General features: G+C 40.7%; 1 protein-coding gene across 5 annotated transcripts in view; it reads right to left on the bottom strand.

Annotated features, from left to right (window-relative positions):
• cadm1a (cell adhesion molecule 1a) overlaps positions 1–12,085 on the bottom strand; it is a 402,038-nt gene that overhangs the window by 108,707 nt on the left and 281,246 nt on the right. The window lies entirely within an intron of this gene.

A 12,085-nucleotide genomic window follows, 5' to 3' on the forward strand; every position in this document is an offset into this window, starting at 1 on the left:
CATTAATCATCCCAATGATCTCCTGGGCTGGCATGCATCATGACCGACAAACTATTAACTCCTCTGGAAGAAAGAGACATGCAACATTCTGCCAGATCACGACAGAAGCACTTTTGATGCCTTGTGTCAAAAAAACTAAATTAAGCCATTTTTCTGATATTGTAACTGCTAGGTTCACAGATCGAAGTCCAAGCTCATTAGCACTGCTTCCCTGACAAGCCCACTAACTAATGTACAGTGTGTAGTTATATCAGTCAATGCACTTATGGTTCAGTAACAAGCAACCCAATCATGTAATACTGAATTATCTTGACAGGAACATTAATAAGTTTTCACTTTGTATCACGCCCCACACACATTGGTGCCTAAAGCTATGGTTGGTCTCGCATCTGGAATTCAATCCTAATGTACTTTCTGAACGGTTTGAAAAGATAATCAAAGAAGTGCAACCTTACTGTTATAGCAGCTAGGTGTAACCCTGTTGAGGGGACAGGTACATTGTCATGAATGGCGGCTCACATACTAAACTCGACATGAGTTACCAAATGATTGGAGGACAAAAGGGGGGAGGAAGTTGACAAAAGAAGGCAATCAAATAACGAATTGTGGTGAAACATCTCCTAGTATTTGGATGGAGAGAGCACAATACAAAATTGCAAGTGAAGCTTTCTTAGTTAAACAATGTGCACAATGGTACTGAAGAACACAAAATTTATAAATACTGAGGTAGTGGACACATGTAGTTCCTCTGTTGCATTGTGACTGCTCCAAGGAATAACAGCAAATCTAGCTAAATCTTGGTGAAATTAGAGATATCTTTTCACCAACACATTTTTAAAACAGAAAAGTCAAATCTAAAAGTCAACAGGCAATACAATTGTTCTGAAAATGATTTTAACTTGGCTTTACAAATTTTCTCAATGTCTCCATAGCAACGACCTCATAAGGTCTGCCAATAAGTAACTGAAAAGTCCCAACTGTTATTATAAGATAGGTCAATATAGGCAGTTAAAATACTTCAACCACATAATTTTTTTTGAAGTGCATCAGATAAATTATATTTACTGTTCATTCCTTGTCATGTTTATTCCAGATGTATCTAAAGCATAACAATGCAGCAATCTCAATTCTCTGGTCACCACAGAGCAATGGGCTCATTCTGCTCTATTCACCCACTTCACAATTTTCATTACCAATGGAGAAATGTTAACATCAGATGGTGAAGGACTGCATTCAGCCTTGACACAATTAAGTACATCAAACAGGAAAGTGCCTTCCTTTCTGTCCCAAAACAACTGATTGGGTTTCAACCTCAATATTAGTAGTGACATTCCATGGGTGAGTGAGCACTGTAATCTATTGGAGCAAGCTTGCTTATAAATGATGTACTGAAATCTATTGGCCTCTGTTTACAATGGTGGCTATGATACAAATGTAAATTCATAGCATTGAAGTAATACCAAAATACCAATGTCTCACAAAACTGAAAACAAAAATAGGCTCTTGGCCATTTCAGTTTAGAAATGGTAAGCTGGCCTTCAAAGTGAGAGAATTAGAATGAGTACAGAAGCAGGGAACTCACTGCAATTAAATAGGACCTTGTTGAGACACAGCTGGAGCACTATGTGCAGGTGTTCTGGTTATGGGGGGAGCACAACTAAGGTTTACAACCATGATCATACTGAATAGTGGAGTAATCTTGAAGGACAGAATGGCCTATTCCTGCTCCAATTTTCCGTTTCCATCCCAGTTCTCCCAATGTAAGATCCAATTCTCTCAAATAATGCAAAGGTTTTGTTCCTACTATTCTAACTTGAAGTCCATCCTTTGTGTCGATCATTTTGCCTAGAACACATTTCCCATATTAATACTGTGTTTGCCTTTTAGTTTCCTTCTAGTTCTTGCACCAATCTGAAATAAGTTTCAGTATTTAGTTTTTACACTGTACTTCGTGCAAACTCATCTTGCACATGAAGAAAAGCCCAAATTTCTTGAGCATGTTCCTACACTGCTCTCTGACAGAGCAGTGAATCTGCACAGCTACTGGCTTTGCGGTATGGGTTCAAGTATCTCTGCACATCGGAGTGCATTTAGGAAAAATGAACAAACAGCGAAATTCACAGCTGACCTTGGAGGAACCTGTATGGGAGAGCTCACAGCACAGGAACAGATAAGTGTATAATTTTTAAAAGTGTAGCTTTGTTGTTGTTTTTAAAAATAGTGAGTGGAGTGATTTTTTTTTGTTATATGTTTTATTGAGATCGGTCTCTTGATTAAAATTTAAAAACATAAAACATAGGTATAAAGTCATGAAGGGCATGGATAGGGTAAATAGACCAGATCTTTTCCCTGGGGTAGGGGTGTCCAAAACCAGAAGGCGTAGGTTTAGGATAAGAGGGGAAAGGTATAAAAGAGATCGAAGGGGTAACATTTTCATGCAAAGGGTGGTGCGTGCATGAAAAGGTTGCCAAGGAGGTGGTGGAGGCTGATACAACTACAACATTTAAAAGACATCTGGACTGGTATATGAATAGAAAGGGTTGAGAAGGATATGGACTAAATGCAGGCAAATGGGACTAGATTAATTTAGAATATCTGGTCAGCATGGAGGAGTTGGACCGAAGGTTTTGTTTCTGCACTGTACATCTCTATGACTCTATGTTCTTATACCAAAGATGGTACCACAGCATCAATGTCACAGTCCTCCAGAGGCCTGGGCTAAATGTTCAGAGGGCACAGATTTCAATCCTACTACAGAAGCTGGTAGAATTTGAATTCAATAAATCTGGAATGAAATACTAGTTTAGTTGTGACCATGAAACCATTGTTGATTTTTGCAAAACCTTAGTTGATTCACTACTGTTCTTTAGGGGAGAAAATCTGCCAGCCTTATCGGGTCTGACCGACATCAGACTCCAAATCCATAGCACTTGTGCGACTCTTAGCTGTCCTCTGAAATGGCCAAGCAGGTCACTCTGTTCAAGGGCAATAAATGCCAGCCTTACCATGATAAACGCTGAAAGAATAAAAGAAACAAAACGAGTGCGGTTCGAAACCCCAGGAAAGATTTTGTTTTAAATTTCTATGAATCCTAGTTATTTGCTGCTTGAGCAGCTGAGAACTTGGCAGTGTGATGTGTCTTGGAGAGGAAGTGCTATGAGGAGCCTTGCAGATGAGAAATGGGGCAAAATGAGCAGAGTAACAGACGCACAGGCCAGGGATGGGGTGGCAAAGATGCACTGGGAAAAAGCAGAGAAACCTGGAAATTGTGCTCTTATTGTTGTATACCTCTCTGGGTAGAGGTTTTCTTGAAACTTACCACTGTTCTGTTCCAACAGATGCCTTGCTCAGGAACTGGTGAAAATGCTTGTTGGCCCTTTCTGTGTCTCTGCATTTGTTCATGAGGCTTCTACTTCAGTTCCCCGTGGGTAGCCATAACTAAAACCAACAACATCAAAATAACAAAATGGTACAGAGTGGAGAATGGAGCAACTCTATTTTAACCTCACTCTCCACTCTATTGCCATTGAACGAAGAGGGGTTAAAACTCACCTTGGGAATAAGCTTTGAGACTCTGACTTGAATTGCCTCCAAGATTCGTACATCTTATCTGAAGACTAGAACTGAAACAGTTTAAGACTGACTCCATATGCGTTAAGATCATAATTCACTTGTACTCTGCTCAACAGGATGCATGCATCCTGTCTGATTTATTGCATTGATAGCTATTCTGCAGCGACCAGATTAATTGATCATCAGGTCAATTGCTTTATCCTTGGTATGTTTGCTGCCCCCGAGTAAAGATGTTGTCATTTTTACTGATAATGCTGTCATTCATTTTTACCCATACTGAATTATATCTGCCATTGTTTTTCCAGTTACAGCCATAGTCACAGATTTCAAGCTATCCATGAAAGGGAATGCATTTAATTATACAGACCTTTAAGTAAAAGCATTATGAGAACATTTAATATTTAATGCTTAATACTGCTTGGTAAATTAATTTGTGAAGGATTGTGAAAAATGGATTAGGTTTTGTGGAAATACTTGGGGGTGGTTTCTTTAAAAAATGTCATTGAAAGTTCAGTGTACATACTGGAGGTATACTTTTAAAAACCAAGGCTTCTTGGATATCACATAATGGGGGATAATTGCTTGCTTTCTTGCAAACCCCTTTTGTCACTATTTTGACCAACAACTGGCTGAGAGAAACCTTGTTAAATCTGCTTCAGTCAGAGGGAAATCTGCTAAGAATACGTAGAATTGAAGGAAGCTTGCTGAGAACAAGCTGAAAACGTGTCGCTGGAAAAGTGCAGCAGGTCAGGCAGCATCCAAGGAGCAGGAGAATTGACGTTTCGGGAATGAGCCCTTCTTCAGGAATGAGCTGCCCAGCTAAGCTCTCCCATTTCGGAGAAGAAAACCCTCTATATCAATTCAAGGTGAAACCTATTTGCGAAAGCATATATGCAATAACATCAAGGTTCTATGTTCTGAACAAGCTAGACTTCAGAGAAAACGGTGCATGATGAGTAATTTGACCGTATAGAATCACAGAATCCCTACAGTGTGGAAGCGGGCCATTCGGGTCAACACCAACCCTCTGAAGGTCCCCTATTCCCACCCCTCCCTGTAACCTTGCATTTCCCATGGCGAATCCACCTACCCTGCACATTCTTGGATCACAATGGGGCAATTAGTGCAGGCAATCCACCTAGCCTGCAGATCTTTTGACTGTGCAAAGAAACTGCAGCACCTGGAGAAAGCCCACACAGACACAGGAAGAATGTGTGAAGTTTGCACAGACGGGTGGAATCAAACTGGGTTCTTGGCGCCGGGAGGCAGCAGTGCTAGCCACTGAGTCACCATGCCATCCCCGGCGTTTCATACATCAGAGCAACAATCAGAGTCATACAACACGGAAACAGACCCTTCAATCCGACCAGTCCATAATCCCAAAATAAACAAGTTCCACCTGCCTGCTCCTGGCCCATATCCCTCCAAACCGTTCTTCTTCATGTACTTATCCAAACGTCTTTAAAAATGTTTTAAGTGTACCCATATCCACCACTTCCTCAAAATCCAAAAATTTATTCTTTTGCCTTCAGGAATAACTCATTGGTCAAAGGGCCATTCTTTTCAAAGTGGAATTCAATTTTTATCTTTTCTTCAACAGGAGACGCTTCAGAGGGATAACCATCTGTGTTTCTATACTACTGACTGCATATGTTAAGCAGTAAAGATGCAATAATTACATTTATTTTGATAATACAAAAACAATTGTGTTTATTAAGAAACCCAGTTGATAGATATTTTTGTTTAAAACCCAACGTGGCATTTAATTGGCCTGTTTGGCAACTGAAAGAAAAATCTGTTTATTGTATATTGAGACCCATGAACATTCATCCAACCTCAGTTTTAACAATGTTTATACAAATATTAAAAATTGGGATTCTCAAAAACTTCAATTATTACCCAATTCTCAGGCCAACAAATACCCCTAAACTATCAGAAACAGATTTTTTTGACCATTTATCTCATTACTGATTGTGGGAGTTTGCCACATGCAGATTAACATTTGCTCACAGTTTCATGTTCCAGCCTGCAGCTATCTCCATTCTGTGCCAGTGTGTTATTGACTTATATGGTTGTCTTTACGTCCAAAATGTAGTTGAATCAATGATTAGATCTCATTCCAGTCAGCACGGGAAGATCGTATTCTCATCGCAAAAGGCAGTGATAATGAAAACTCAATTTAGAAGTAAAAATCATGCTTCTATCTTGCATGTTGAATACTGACACAATAAAAAAAAGTTGTCGTCAGTTCCTTTAATGACAATGACTCAAAGTTATGTCATGCTGAGTCACTTTGGCAAGGAAGGATTGCAATTCGATTCCTGGCACAAGTTGTCACATCTTACACATGTTAATGGTTGGGGTGGTGTTACAGGCAAAGAAATTTAGAATGTAGATATGTTGGATAAATTAGGAGAGCTTCCCTTGGAGAAGGTCATGAGGAGATTTGCCTGAGGTGTTTGAAAATGTCTGGACAGAGTGGATAGGGGAGAAAAAAAAACACTCCCGTTGATGGGAGAATTAGGAACAAGAGGACAAAGATTTAAGATAATTGGCAAAATGAGCAATGGTGAAATAAAGGAAATCTTTTTTCTGTAGTGAATCGTTAAGGGTCTGGAATGTGACACCTGAATATTTGGTGGGAGCAGGTTCAATCAAGACTTTCAAGAGGAAATTGGAATTATCTGAAAAAGATAACTAATAACTTATTCAGGAAATTCTATGCAAATGTGCATTGGGAAGGGATAGATGTGAACTTAGCTCCGATAACCTCCACAGTCACAAAGCATTGACAATCTTATGAAGGTTTGATATCAAAGGCTCACATGGAATGACCCCCGAACATGATCCAATGTCTTCAGCACAAGTGGAGGAGGAAAAGTAGGGCAAAGAAATTTAAACAAATTGGCAGGAAAAAAATCTCAAAGAATTCAGCATGTTAACAAAAACCATCTGCCGGCTTTATTTACCATCGATGTCAACTAGTCTTTTCCGATGAAAGGAACTGTACAGTCTGATCAGAGCCCAGTCTTAACTACCCCACCAGCTCGGATTCACTGCTTCTGATTAATGGCAGGTGCAAAGGGTCGCATCAACTTTCCAGATTTAGAAACAGTGTGACCAACACTATACAAGTGTAGATGCACTGCAAAGCCTGTGGACAGGTTCTTAATATTAACAATCACTAGAAAGAGCACAAAGCCCCAAACTTACTTTGTGACAGGCCAAACGTATAACACAGGTACCAGAACAGGAGTGTCGTATAACAGGCACATTGAATCTAAGGTGTTGCTCAGTCACTAAGATGCTGAACACAAAAGCTTGTCAAGGATGTCCTGTAAATGTGAAAAAGGATTATGCACCGACAAAATGAATGTGATGAAAATGAACCAAGTTAACTAGGGAAACCATTTTAGTCTACCAGAACATTGTGGTCCAGTCTGCTGGGTTTCAGTTTATGGATTTTCCAGTTAGTGAACATTCCACTTGAGGTGGCGTTTCAGGGACTCGGGGAGGTACAAAAGCAAGCTGCCAGCATTTATTAGAGTTGTAGCAAAAGGTGCGTGGTGATTGCATACCCAGCTAGGTGGTTGCTGAAGGGCATGACCTGGAAGAACGTAACACATCCATTGGTGGGGAAGGAGTGGGATGGTGGGTTGAGCAGAGTGTAATTTGTGTACTTGGAGTCAGAAACCCAAGCGAGGGTCCCTGCTATTTGGTGGCCGAGCTGCAGTTAATAAGAGGCAGGTTGCAGGTAAAACAGGATTGACACCCACAGGTAAATGGCAAGGGGTGACAAGGGCAAGCCATGCTACTGATAATGGTCTAATAATCACATCACTCCGTGGGATTAGTTTAGTTAAAACAGTAATACATGATGTTACTAATCAGACATTCCAGTAAACCAACTACTCTCTGTGTGCAGCTTGCAAACCCACAGCAGACTAACTGACAGGCTGAGTCATAACACTGTATTCCACAGAGTTCTTAAAGGGTGATCTCTCAAAGGCAAGGTAGATTTATAACATGGCATCAGGAGACACTTGGGTCAGGGTGGGGGAGGTGAATTAAATAGTTTAAGACACATAGAAGGAGAAGTACTCCTGCCCCTCAAGCTCCAAGTGCACTTTTGCCACCCTGACCTTGTCACCACCGTGAATCTCGTTCTCCTCATAGTTTCTAACAGCTCGTGTTAACCAATCTTGCGTATGGGCTTTTTGGAGCAATGGGTGACATATTTCTGAATCACAATGTGTATGCGCTTCTTGCCAATCAGTTCAAAGCTTTAAGGGACCATTGAGGAGGCCAGGGGCACTGCTCAGCTGTGTTCCTTTTTGTCTGAGTCACAGAAGAATGATGGGAGAAAGGATGACAAATGTCAAGTGCAAAGGAGATCGAAGATGACACAGAACCAAGCCTAAAATAGTACAGATGAGGAGAAGATGTAAATGTTTGACTGCAATTTGAGGGAAAACTGAGAAATTTGATTGGAAGCTCTTTCTAAAATCGGATTGTCTGTACCTCCTTAATTCTTGGGGTAAAACAGAATCTATTCATTTTGGTTTAATGCTGTTTGCATACCAATTCCGGTGATCCACATAAATTTTAGCTGGCACTATAAGCTGCAGACAACATTACATACATGTAGTAAAGATATAGGATCTGTGGCACAGACAAAACAAAATCTGATCTGTTGAGAAAAATAAATTGCCATTTCAGTGGTTACAGACAAACCATGCCCTCACAGCAACGCACAGGGTAAAGATGTTGACTGCAGGAGATTAGAATGACATCATGCCAAATAACATGCAGCTCCTGCATCAATCTTCATTATTGTGTATCACGTTGGTTGTATAACACACTGTTGATTATTGAGATTGTGTTTTATTAAACCTATGCATTCAAGAGGATGGAAAGGAAGTGAGCTAAAATGACAGAATGGAATGTTTTATTACAACTTCTATTTTCAGCTCAGCTGGACACACTACAGGATTTGGAAGAATAGATTTCGAATCCAAACAATTGTCACAGCCTTTCAATGAACGCAACCTTTTGTCACATTAGTCGTTGCCTACAACATTAAGGAAATGAGCTTCCCTGACAATTAATAGCTCTGCTCCCTTCAGGGCACACAAGCTGTTGCCACGGCGGACGGCTCCTGCTCATCACCAGCGTGACCTGCACTGGTGCAGGAATTATGTTCTTTCAGCATTTCTGTGATTGTGTCCCAGTCCTGCTATTTGACTGATGGACAAGAATTCGACACTGAAGGATGAAAGTCCAGGGGATGTTACCAACCGAGACACCTCAAAAATAAGCAGATTATACCCAGGATTCAAATGCCACATTGCACAGAACACAATCAAGTGTGAAGCATGTCAACCTTTTTGAGGACTGAGGCAGTACTAAATGTCTACCTAATCTACTGTTGCATCTAAATGCACAAAAGTTGTATCTTGCAAGATGATAAAATTGCCAAGCTGGCTAGCAATGTAAAATCTAATCAAGGACGCGAGCTGTCTCATATCTATATTGAACAAGCAGGGAGTAGGAGGAAAAAAAATTACAACAATACCGCAGGAACCAGTCCACTCTATTGACAACCCATGTCAAAGTGGCCTTTGGTGGACTGAAATTGATTTGCCAATTTGTAATTACATCTGGGGGGGGGGGTAAGGGGAACAATTCTTTGCAGAAAGCTTGACAAATTGAAAAGTGTTTCCTGTTGCTTTCGTCACTTTCAGAAACAAATGCTGGTCAATACACTAACAGTAGAATGGTCAACGGAAGGCCATAGCAACTGTATCTAAGGCAATAAAGAGAGATATTTGTCCTCGTACCTTTCATTCTCAAATCACCATTTGATGATTTTTTTTTCCTGCATTCACAGGGATAATAACAGGGCACCAAATGCCAACGAGAGTGGGACAGCTGGAGCATTTGTCAGCATCAGCTTGCCACAGTGGGCAGGAGAAAACATAGTGCATGCTTCCTTTTAACTCAGTTCATGTTGCACAGGTAGGCTACCACATTCATTTCAGATAGGGAAAAACCAAATGTTAAATAGCAAACAAATCCAGAAGAAGTCTGACCCCTCTGGATTTCAGTCAGTCTGTAATATTTTAGTGGGCTTTCACATACGTTGGTGCCTGCAGAGTTTGGGGACCAGGAACGGGAGAAAATGGGGAACTGAACACTAAGTGAAATGTTGCATTCAGCTGTCATTCAACTCCAACAGAGCATTTCTGACATGCAAACAGATCTCTCAGTCCAATACATCCGCACGGACTAGATATCCCGATCTGACCTTGTCCCATTTGCCAGCACTTGGTCCTTTAAACCCTTCCTATTCATATACCCATCTAGGTGCCTTTTACATGTTGTAATTGTACCCACCTCCACTACTTCCTATGGCAGCTCATTCCATACACACACCACCCTCTGTGTGAAAAAAGCTACCCCTCAGGTCCTTTTTAAATCTTTCCCCTTTCACCTTAAACCTATGCCCTCTCATTTTGGACACCCTTACCCTGGGAAAGAGACTTTGACTATTCACCCTATCCATGCACCTCATGATTTTATAAACCTCTAAGGTCACCCCACGTTTCCAGGGAACATAGTTAAACTAAAGATTCTCATGCTATTCAAGTTTCCTTGACTGCAAATAGCAATGTGCGGTGACAATAAACAATCACTCAAATTAACACATTCCAAGTTCCCTCTTCCCCTGTTTATAATAAATAAATTTGGAGCCACTTATCAAATGTGATAAACTGGTCTATAGTAATGTGCAGCAGTTGGTTAACACTTGCAATGCTTATCAATGAATCTTTCCTCACCCAAAGATCTGCTCTGAGAAATCTCATTTTGTTCTGGTCCATTGCAAGTAGATACTCAAACTCCAACCACAGCGGAGGACTTGCTTCCCTCCTGGTTCCATTCCTATTCAAGTGCATGCTGTAACCAGGCTACAATTTCAAGCAGGGACCTGGGAATTTAAATTGCTCCAATTGCTTCAACAAAAAATGCTCCACTTAACCACCACTTTAGTTAGCTGTTGGGAATGATTTCCAGAATTTTGATGCAGTGACAGTGAAGGAATTGTGACACTGCTTCAAGCCAAGACTTGAAACATTGTCGGACCTTTTTTGCTCACGGCAGTATTCATGCTTCAACATACACTCAAATCACTGACAGAACCATGACACTATGTGAGTCACTTCATTTACAAAACTAGCAAAATGATAGTGAGGGCACCCTCCACTGCTGCACAATGCCCCATATCATCATTAAGCTCTGGTGGTGAAGGTCACGGTCAGCATTTCTGCAGAAGGAAATGTTTGCTCAAGTTAAAAGTGACAGTTACTCATTTGTCATCTGCAGCCAGAGACTCTTTTCAGTCTAAGTTTGGTAAACACTGGACATTTTCCCTCTGTCTATTTTCATCCTTCCCAATCAATAGCCAAGTTGGACCTGCTGCATCTGGCTCTCCAACTTGCCATAAATCACACGTGCTTTGTAAATTAATAATCTAGCTGAACATTATACATTTGGCAAAATTTCTGCTTTTGAAGAGTATATAGACAGTAAAGGACTTGAGCTCAAGCTGAACTTGAAATTCCAGCTTCTGGAATGTTCCTTCAGACTGAATTGCAATATTAATTTTGCTGTCTAATTTCCCCCTTTCTTCCCCAGTTGGTGTAAAACCCACCTCTGTGTACTGCATCTATATCTATGACGACTGTAATTATGTACCAAGGTGGATCCCATGAAGCAGTTACATAATCCAAACAAACCACATTCTAATCATCTGCCTTGGCAATTTTGAGGAACACGAGATTTCAGTTTTTCAACTCTGTTCACTGACAGAACCAAAACAATGGAACTCAATTCTAAACAGTGGGCGAGTCTGAAAGGTCTCCTTTATAATTGAGTAAAGATCTTTGGACTTAGAAGTAAGAGTATGCCACTTGCTCCATTCAATAAGATCATTGCTGATTAGGTTGTGGTCTTAGCTCCACTTCTCTGTGTAAAGTTAAAAATTACAACACCAGGTTACAGTCCAACAGGTTTATTTAAGAAGCACTAGCTTTTGGAGCAGGAGCAGCGCTCCGAAAGCTAGTGCTTCCAAATAAACCTTATGGACTATAACCTGGTGTTGTGTGATTTTTAAACTTTGTACGCCCCACTCCAACATCGGCACCTCCGCAGCATGATTTTTCTGTATAACTCGCCATTAGCCTCGATTCCCTCATCTATCAACAGTTTGTCTAACGATGCCTTGAGTAAGTTCAGTGATGTAATCTCCATTACATTACATTCTGAGGAAGTAAGCCTTTTAAACAAGACTCCTGGTTCAACATTCAGCCTGTGTCGAGTTGGCTGACCCTAATGGAGTTGGTATAGAATTTACAGCATGGGAAAAGACCTTTTAGCACAAGTAACATATGTTAGTTCCACGAATCTCCTTCGCCCTTCTTCACATCCCCTCATCAGTACATCTGGCCATGAC

Source organism: Chiloscyllium plagiosum, unplaced genomic scaffold, assembly GCF_037043375.1.
Source record: "Chiloscyllium plagiosum isolate Xiang-an unplaced genomic scaffold, Cpla_swu_hap1 HiC_scaffold_29, whole genome shotgun sequence".
NCBI lineage: Eukaryota > Metazoa > Chordata > Chondrichthyes > Orectolobiformes > Hemiscylliidae > Chiloscyllium > Chiloscyllium plagiosum.